The sequence below is a fragment of the Macrotis lagotis genome, chromosome X, assembly GCF_037893015.1.
Source record: "Macrotis lagotis isolate mMagLag1 chromosome X, bilby.v1.9.chrom.fasta, whole genome shotgun sequence".
NCBI classification, from domain to species: domain Eukaryota; kingdom Metazoa; phylum Chordata; class Mammalia; order Peramelemorphia; family Peramelidae; genus Macrotis; species Macrotis lagotis.
Window position 1 is genome coordinate 501,926,386 of NC_133666.1, and position 9,294 is coordinate 501,935,679.

The window sequence follows — 9,294 nt, forward strand, 5'->3', positions numbered from 1 at the left end:
TCAATATTAAAAAAAAAAACTATCAGCATAATTGACCATATCAATAAGGAAACCAACAAAAATTATATGATTATCTCAATAGATGCAGAAAAGCTTTTGACAAAATACAACACTCATTCCTATTAAAAACACTAGAAAGCATAGGAATAAAAAGAGATAGTCTTAAAATGACCAGTAGTATCTATCTAAAACCATAAGAGAACATTATCTGTAATGGGGATAAGATAAAAATAAGATTGGGATAAAGCAATAATGGTCTTCATCACTACTATTGTTCAATATTTACTATAAATTTTATCTAGAGCAATAAAAGAAGAAAAAGAATCTGAAGGAATTAGAATGGGCAATGAGGAAACAAAATCATCACTCTTTGCAGATGATATGATGGCATATTTAGAGATCCCAGAGAGGCAACTAAAAGATTGATTGAAATAATTAACTACTTCGGGAAAGTTGCGTGATATAAAATAAACCCACAAATCACTGGGAAGAGATAGAAAGAGAAATTCTCGCCCTTCCCCCTCTCCGGGGGCCTGGGGCTGACGCCGCACCGACCCCTTGCTCCAGCTTGCCACCCCCGGGCCCGGCCATGGGGGCCGCGGTCTTTTTCGGATGCACTTTCGTGGCCTTCGGCCCGGCCTTCTCTCTCTTTCTGGTCACGGTGGCCGGGGACCCCCTGCGGGTCATCATCCTGGTGGCCGGGGCCTTCTTTTGGCTGGTCTCTCTACTTTTGGCCTCTGTGGTCTGGTTCATCCTGGTCCATGTGACTGATCAGTCAGACAGCCGGCTCCAAGATGGCCTCCTCATCTTCGGTGCTGCCATTTCTGTCCTGCTTCAGGAGGTTTCCAGATTTGCCTACTACAAGCTACTTAAGAAGGCAGGTAAGGGGTTAGCATCGCTGAGTGAGGACGGAAGATCTCCCATCCCCATCCGACAAATGGCTTATGTTTCTGGTCTATCTTTCGGCATCATCAGCGGAGTCTTTTCTGTTATCAACATCCTGGCTGATGCACTTGGTCCAGGTGTGGTTGGTATTCATGGAGATTCACCCTATTACTTCTTAACCTCAGCATTTTTGACAGCAGCCATCATCTTACTTCATACCTTTTGGGGGATTGTGTTTTTTGATGCCTGTGAGAGGAGATGATACTGGGCCTTGGACTTGGTTGTTGGTAGTCACCTACTGACATCAGGACTGACATTTCTGAATCCCTGGTATGAAGCCAGCCTGTTGCCCATCTATGCAGTTACTCTTTCCATGGGGATCTGGGCATTCATCACAGCTGGAGGTTCCCTCCAAAGTATCCAGCTCAGCCTCTCGTGTAAGGACTGACCACTTGGACTGATCACCTGCCTACCACCTGCCTGCCCACTAGCCAAGACTGAGCCCTGCCCCACCCTCCACCTTAGTGTCCCTGCTACTCTTCTCTGTATACTCCATCTACATCCCCTTCCCCATCCTTAGGGGCTTCACTCTCCACTCTTGACCTTTGCTCTCTAGGCCACAGCGGTCAATGCCAGGGGACAGCCGGTCAGTGGTTAGAGGGTTTGAAACTCCATCTGTCCCTGCCCTGTGAGGACCCCCCTGTTGCCCTGGGTCCTTCCACTTTCCCATCCTGTCCAAGACTCACATCCCTTCCCCTCTGCAGGCCATCGGCAGGAGGACAGTCGGGTGATGGTGTATTCTGCCCTGCACATCCCACCCGAGGACTGAGGGGACCTGGGGGAAACCCTGAGGGCCAGGGGCACCCTCTTTGTCTCCTGTATTTCTCTCCATCTCCAGCTATGGACAGCTGCTAAGGGAGGTGGCATAGTTAGTCATTGCACAGGAGATAAAACTGGGGTACAGAGGTTACTGAAGTTTGCAGGGATCTGAGCAGTTCCCTGTCATCTATCCCCTCTGCCCACTTCCCTCTCTCCCTCGCCCCACCCTCAATTGGATATCTCTTTTTCTCAGGTCTGAGGGAAATCATTTTCAATTTGACAAAGACTTCAAACTGCCTTTTGGACCTGCTTCCTCCAAAATTTCTGTTTTCCCAGCTCTTCTTCTCCCTCTGTCTACCATTTTTTCCCTTTTCTCCCATTGGCCAGAGATCCTAAGGAATAGACTGAGGAGTATGTTAGGGAGACAGTAATCTCTGCTCCTCATTTCAGCTCCCCTCCCCTCTCTCTTTTTCTCTGTTCCCAGAAACTGGGATGACTGGAACTTAAAAATTTTTATTCTACAGTGAGAGAGCTGAGGTGACTGAGGAACACTATGGGGTCATAGTGCCACTTAGGGTTTGGGGAGTGCAGCAAGAATTTTTTTCTAGTTTTTAATGGGGAGGGAAGGGTAATGGGGAAGGGAGAAAAGAGGGAATGACTTTTCTATAAAATATATTATTTTCTTCTGAGGATGGAATATCCCATCCTTTTAATCAAAGTAAGTGTGATTTTTGACTAATAAAAGGATTTTATAACTATGAAAAAAAAGAGAAAGAGAAATTCTCTTTAAAATAACTGCAGACATTAGGAAATACTTGGGAGTCAACCTGCCAACATAAAACTAGTGACTAGATGAACATAATTACAAAATACTTTTCACACAAATAAAGTCAGATTTAAACAATTGAAGAAATACTAACGATAAGTAATAAGTAAGCCAAACCAATGTGATAAAAATGAATTCTAATTAAATTATTTTATTGACAGCCATACCAATCAAATTATAAAAAAATTATTGAGGTAGAAAAACAATGATGAAATTTATCTGGAAAAACAAAGGGTCAAGAAATACCAAGGAACTGGGACATTAATGCATTGTTGGAGGGGCTGTTATCTCTTCTAATCTTTTTTTTTAATTTAATGTTTATTCTCATTTTGTACAAATAATTTTTTTACATTAATAAAATATTCTTGTTTAAGAGTCAATGAAATACCCCCCCCATAAATATAGACTTGCTTGAGCGATAAAGTAAAGGGGAGAGAAAAAAATTAAAATTAAAAAAATAATAGTAATAATTGTAGGTATGGCCAGGTGGTGCAATGGATGGAGCACCAGCCCTGGAGCCATGGGCACCTGAGCCCACATCCAGCCCCGTACACCCCACAATCACCCAGTTGTGTGACATGGAAGCCACCCAAACCCCACTGCCCTGCAAAAAATAGAAAAAAGAAAAAAAAGACCCAAAATAAAATTAAATAAAATAGTAATAATAGTAGGGGTGGCTGGGTGGTGGACAGAGCATTGGCCCTTGAGCCAGGAGCACCTGGGTCCAAATCCAGCCTCAGACACCCAAGGATCACCCTGTTATGCGGCCCCAGGCAGTCCATCCAGCCCCATTTGCCCTGCACCCCCCCAAAATAAAAAATAATAAAAAATGTGCTTCAGTCTTTGTTCCAACATCAACACCTCTGTCACGGGTGGATCACATTCTTTATGGTAAGTCCATGGCAAAAGTTACTTCCATATTTTTCCACTGTTGCTGATCGCAACTCCCTCCTTTCGTATTTCTCCACTACCTTGTATTATATTTTCTCTTTCCTTTCACTTTCACTCTGCTGTAGGGTAGCTGAGTGGTGCACAGCAGACAGATCCCCAGCTCTGGGGCCAAGAAGCCCTGGGCCCCCATACCACCCCTTAGGCCCAGCATCCACCAGGACCTATGGTCCCAGACAGGCCTTCCAATCCCAGCCCCTTACAAGAAGTAAAAAAGAAAACGTGTTATATCTGACCACTCTCCCCCCATGGTCCATCCTCTCCTCCATGACTCACATTTCCCCCTTCCCCCTGTCCCCTCTCTCTCCTTCTTACTCCAGATGCCTATACCCCATTGAGTCTATATGCTGTTTCCTCTCCTAACCATCTCTGATGAGAGCGAAGTTTTCCCTCATTCCCCCCGCCTTCCCCCCTTCCATATCATTGCAATAGCTCATTGTAATAAAGAAAAATCTTATTATATGAAATATCTTGGCCTATTCCCCCTCTCCTTTTTCTTTCTCCCATTACATTTCCCTTTTTTTCTATTGACTCCATTTTTACACCATATTTTATCTTCGAATTCAGCTTTCTCCTGTGCTTCAACTATAAAAGCTCCCTCTACCTGCTCTATTAACTGAGAAGGTTCATATGAGTATTATCAGTGTCATTTTTCTATGCAGGAATACATGCAGTTCATCCTCATTAAGTCCCTCATATTTTCCCCTTCTCCTCCAATCTCTATGCTTCACCTGAGTCCTGTATCTGAAGATCAAACCTTCTGTTCAGCTCTGGCCATTCCAAAAGGAACATTTGAAATTCCCCTGGTTCATTGAAAGTCCATCTTTTTCTCTGGAAGAGGACATTTAGCCTTGCTGGGTAGTTCATTCTTGGCTGCATTCTAAGCTCTTTTGCCTTCCGGTATATTATATTCCAAGCCCTACAAGCTTCCAATGTACTTGCTGCTAAGTCCTGTGTGATCCTGACTGCAGCTCCACGATATTTGAACTGTGTCCTTCTGGCTGCTTGTAATATTTTGTCTTTGACTTGGGAGTTCTGGAACTTGGCTATAATATTCCTAGGGGTTGGTTTTTTGGGATCTCTTTCTCGGGGGAATTGGTGGATTCTCTCCATTTCTATTTTGCACTCTGCTTCTAGAATATCAGGGCAATTTTCCTGTAGTAATTCTTTGAAAATTATGTCAAGGCTCTTTTCCTGATCATGACTTCCAGGTATTCCAATAATTTTTAAATTATCTTTCCTAAGTCTGCTTTCTATATCAGTTGTTTTTTCAATGAGATATTTCACATTTTCTTCTAATTTTTCATTTTTTTTGTTTTGAAGTATTGATTCCTGATTTCTGTTAAATTCATCAATCTCCCTGAATTCTATTCTTTGTCTGAAGGATTTGTTCTCCTCAGAGGTTTCTTATCTCTTTTTCCATCTGGCCAATTTTGCTTTTTAAAGCATTCTTCTCCTCCATAACTTTTTGAACTGTTTTATCCATTTGACCTAAGCTGGTTTTTAGCATGCTATTTTCTTCACCATTTTTTTGGATTTCCTTGACTAGGCTGCTGACTTCATTTTTCATGATTTTCCTGCATCTCTCTCCTTTCTTTTCCCAGTTTTTCTTCTAACTCCCTCATTTGATTTTCAAAGTCTTTTTTTTTTTGAGCCTGAGCCCAATTTCTGTTTTTCTTGGAGTCTTTAGATGCAGGAGCTTGTGCTTCCTCATCTTCAGACTGAATATTTTTATCTTTTTTGGGCTCATTTGCAAAATATTTCTCAATGGTGTTCCTCTTATTTCTCTGCTTGCTCATTTTCCCAGCCTTAGACTGTTTTGAGGGTGCTCCCTGAGCTTTGGGGACACTCTCACAAGGGTCTCAGTATGTGAGGCTCTGTCCTCCCTCCTGATCTATGAATGACCATATGCGCCCCCCTCTGCTACGGGGCTGAGGTGGGGGGGCCCTGTTGTTCTATTGGGGAGCCTAGACTGCAATCAGGTTCTGAATGTGGTCAGAGCCCCAAAGTCCTGTTCCAGGGGTAGAGGAAAGAGCTGGCAGTCTCTCTCTCTCTTCACTCCCCTCCCTAGGATCAATGGGCTCATGCCCTGGGGGCTGCAGCTTATGGGCTCCGCCTGCTTCTGTTCCTATATCTGGGCTGTGGAAAGACCATGCTGCTTGCTGTGTGCCCTAAGGGCTGGGCTCCACATGCTCACTCTGGCAGAGGTCCCCCTCTGTTCCCCCACTTTGTGCCCGGTGCTTAGGAGACTCCCCCGCTGCTGTGAGCCCTGGCTCCCAGCTCCCTGGGACTGCCTCCGAGTTGTTCTTTCTCTCTGGCGGGCCACCCCTCTGGTGGGCCTCCCCTCCGACCCCGGGGAGCAGAGCCTTTCTGCTCTTTTCCAGGTTACCTTGAGTAGGAGAACTGCCTCATTGGGTCCCTCTGTGGGTTCTGTCTCTTGAAAATTTAGAGTCCTTAGCTTATGAATTTTATGTGAGAGAGCCTAAGACAAGATCCTTTCTCGTTGCCATCTTGGCTCCACCCCCCCTTCCAATCTTTCTGAAGAACAATTAGGAATTATGCCCACAGGGCAATAGAATGGTGCATACATAATAATACCACTATTAGGTCTCTATCCCAAAGAGATCACAAAAAAGGCAAAAACTGACATGTACAAAAATAATTATAGCAGCTCTTTTTATGGGGGAAAATAATTGGAAATTGAGGGGATGCCCATCAATTAGGGAATGGCTAAACAAATTATGGTATATGGATGTGATGGAATATTGTTGTTCTATAAGAGATCATGAAGGAGGGGACTTCAGAATAGCCTGGAAAGACTTGCATGAACTGATGCAGAATGAAGTGAGCAGAACATTATATACACTAACAGCAACATTGGGTGATAATCAACTATGATGGACTTGCACATTTCAGCAGTAAAAAAAGACAATTCTAAGGGACTTAAGATAGAACATACCATCCATACTCAGAGAAAAAGAATTGTAGAGTTGAAATGTAAAACAATGAAAAAATGTGAAAGAAGGTGGCTTAGTAGTGTCAAATCTCAAGCCATTTTACAAATTATTAATCATTAAAACAATATAGAGCTAGGTTAAGAAACAGAATGGTAGAAAAGTGGAATAGACTAGATATATAATGGTTAATAGAAAAGGACCATAGTAATTTAGTGTTTGGCATCAATGAGAATAATTAATAATCTAGTGTTTGACACAGATCCAAGATTTTAGGACAAGAAATCACTCTTTCACCAATAATGAAAAGCTAGAAACCAATATGGCAGAAACTAGGTAAAGACAACATCTCACCATGCATACCCAGATAAAGTCAAAATGAGTACATGTTTTAGACATAGGTGATATCAAAAGCAAATTAGGGAAGAATGGAATATTTTACCCCTCAGATTTATGGATAAGGCAAAAATTTAAGACCAAATGAGATAAAGAACATTACAGGATAAAATGGATAGTTTTGATTATAATAAATTAGAAAACCAGTGCAGACAATGTTGGAAAGAAAACAGAAAACTAGGCAAAATAGTTTATAGCAAGTTTCTCTGATAAAGGTCACAGCTCTCAAATCTATAGATTTTTATTTATAAAATAAACATAATAATATATATTATATATAATTTATACATAACATAATATAATAAAAATAATAAATGATAAATGGTCAAAGGTTATTAGCAGGAAGTTTACAGATGAAGAAATCAAAACTATCTATAGGCATATGAAAAATGCTCTGAATCATTATTGTTTAGAGAAATGCAAATTAAATAATTCTGAGATATCACCTTACCCCTATCAGACTGTCTATTAAGACAGAAAAGAAAATTAATGAATGTTGGAGGAAATATGGAAAATTTGGAGCATTAATGCAAGCTGGTGGCGTTGTGAAGTGATCTAAGCAATCTAGAAAGCCATTTGGAACTATACCCAAAGGGCTATAAAATTGTGCATATCCTTTCACTCAGCAATATAATTTCTCTGTCTATGGGGATCAAAGGAAAGAAAAAAGGACCTTTGTGTAATAAAATCAAATAAAAATATTTATAGCAATTCTTTTTGTGGTGGCAAAGAATTGTAAATTGAAGGGATGACTATCAAATAGGGATGTCCATCAATTAGGGAAGGACTGAATAAGCTGTGGTATATGATTGTGATGGAATACTCTTGTGCTAAAAGAAAATACAAAGGGGTGGCTAGGTGGCTTAGTGGATAGAGCACAGACCCTGGAGTCAGGAGTACCTGAGTTCAAATCTGGCCTCAGACTTCAATAATTACTTAGCTGTGTGGCCTTAAGCAAGCCACTTAAACCCATTGCCTTGCAAAAACCTTAAAAAAAAAGAAATTAAAAACAAGATGGTTTCAGAAAAATCTAAGAAGAATTACATGAACTGTTGCAAAATAAAATGAGCAGAACCAGGAGAACATTGTCCATAGTAATAGCAATATTGCACAATGATCAACTGTGAATGACTTTACTATTCTCAGTAATACAATGTTCCAAGAAAATTTCAAAGAGTTTACAATAAAAAGAAAATACTATTTACCTTCAAAGAAAGAACTGATGGAGTCTGAATGCAGATTTTAGCAATTTTTTTGCTTCCATTATTATTCTTGGGGTTTTTTGCAACAATAAATAATATGGAAATGTTTAGCATGACTACACATGTATAATTTATATAAATTTCTTGCCTTCTCAATGATAGAAAAGGGGAAGGAGGAACAGAAGGAATTTGGAACTCAAAATTTTTTTAAAAATTTAAAATTTTGCTTACATGTAATTGAGGAAAAAGCCTGACTAAAAACAGGATAATTTTATATTGGTATATTTATAATATATATTACATATACATACAAATTGTAAAAAATTATTATGATAATAATAAATAGCTAACATTTATATAATGCTTACTATAATCTAGGTACCATGCTAAACACTTTACAATTATTTCACTTTATCCTCATAACACCCCTGAGAGATAAGGGTTATTATTAGCCCCATTTTAAAGATGAAGAAACTGTTAAATGACTTGATCAGGGTCATAGAACTTGTAAGTGTTTAAGGTTAAATTTAACTGAAGGCTTCTTTTGGTCAGAACAGGAGTTCTATCTCCTGCAACACCTAACTGCCCCAACATTTTTTATAAACAAAGAAGACATCGTATGATGTGTTCTATAATTAACATTCTTGGTGTATGTGACAGCTTTCTCTGCCAGTAATGATCTTACCTCAAGACTTCATATAGTAAATTCATAGGAATTAGGGATGTAAACAACCTAAGTTTCAACTAATCCAACCTCAGGCTTTTGCAGATCAGCAAACTGAGGCCCAAGGAGTGTAAGCATTGTCCACTGGTTCACAAAGTTGAGATTGGAACCCAAGTCTTCTGATGCCAAATCCAGTTCTCCTTCCACTATACTGATTTGTTACATATCTTTTTCACATAGTACTTACTTATTTTTGTGTAGTGTAGTTATATCTATGTTAACTGTATTATTCTGATTAAACTATATGAGGGAAAGAGTAGTAGTAACATGAACTATTTTAATAGTTCCTTATTTTATTTGTTACGAAATTCAATTTTGTTGTTGCCTCCATTTTAGTAAACAAATGTCATCCATTTTTATCTTTAAAAAGCATAGTAATATATACAAAAGATCACATTGTTGATCAGGCTTACTCAAAATGCTATAGTGAATAAATGAAAATGCATTTTTCTAGGAAGATGGCCTTTCTGATTTAAGATCCCAAACCCTTCAATCTCTCATTTCAGGTTTACTATAATAAACTTCCCCCTTCTAACATGC

At 39.9% G+C, this 9,294-nt stretch overlaps 1 pseudogene; it reads left to right on the forward strand.

Annotated features, from left to right (window-relative positions):
• The first annotated feature begins 557 nt into the window (after window positions 1-557).
• Window positions 558-2,716, forward strand: LOC141498323 (gamma-secretase subunit APH-1A pseudogene; annotated as a pseudogene).
• The last annotated feature ends 6,578 nt before the right edge of the window (window positions 2,717-9,294 follow it).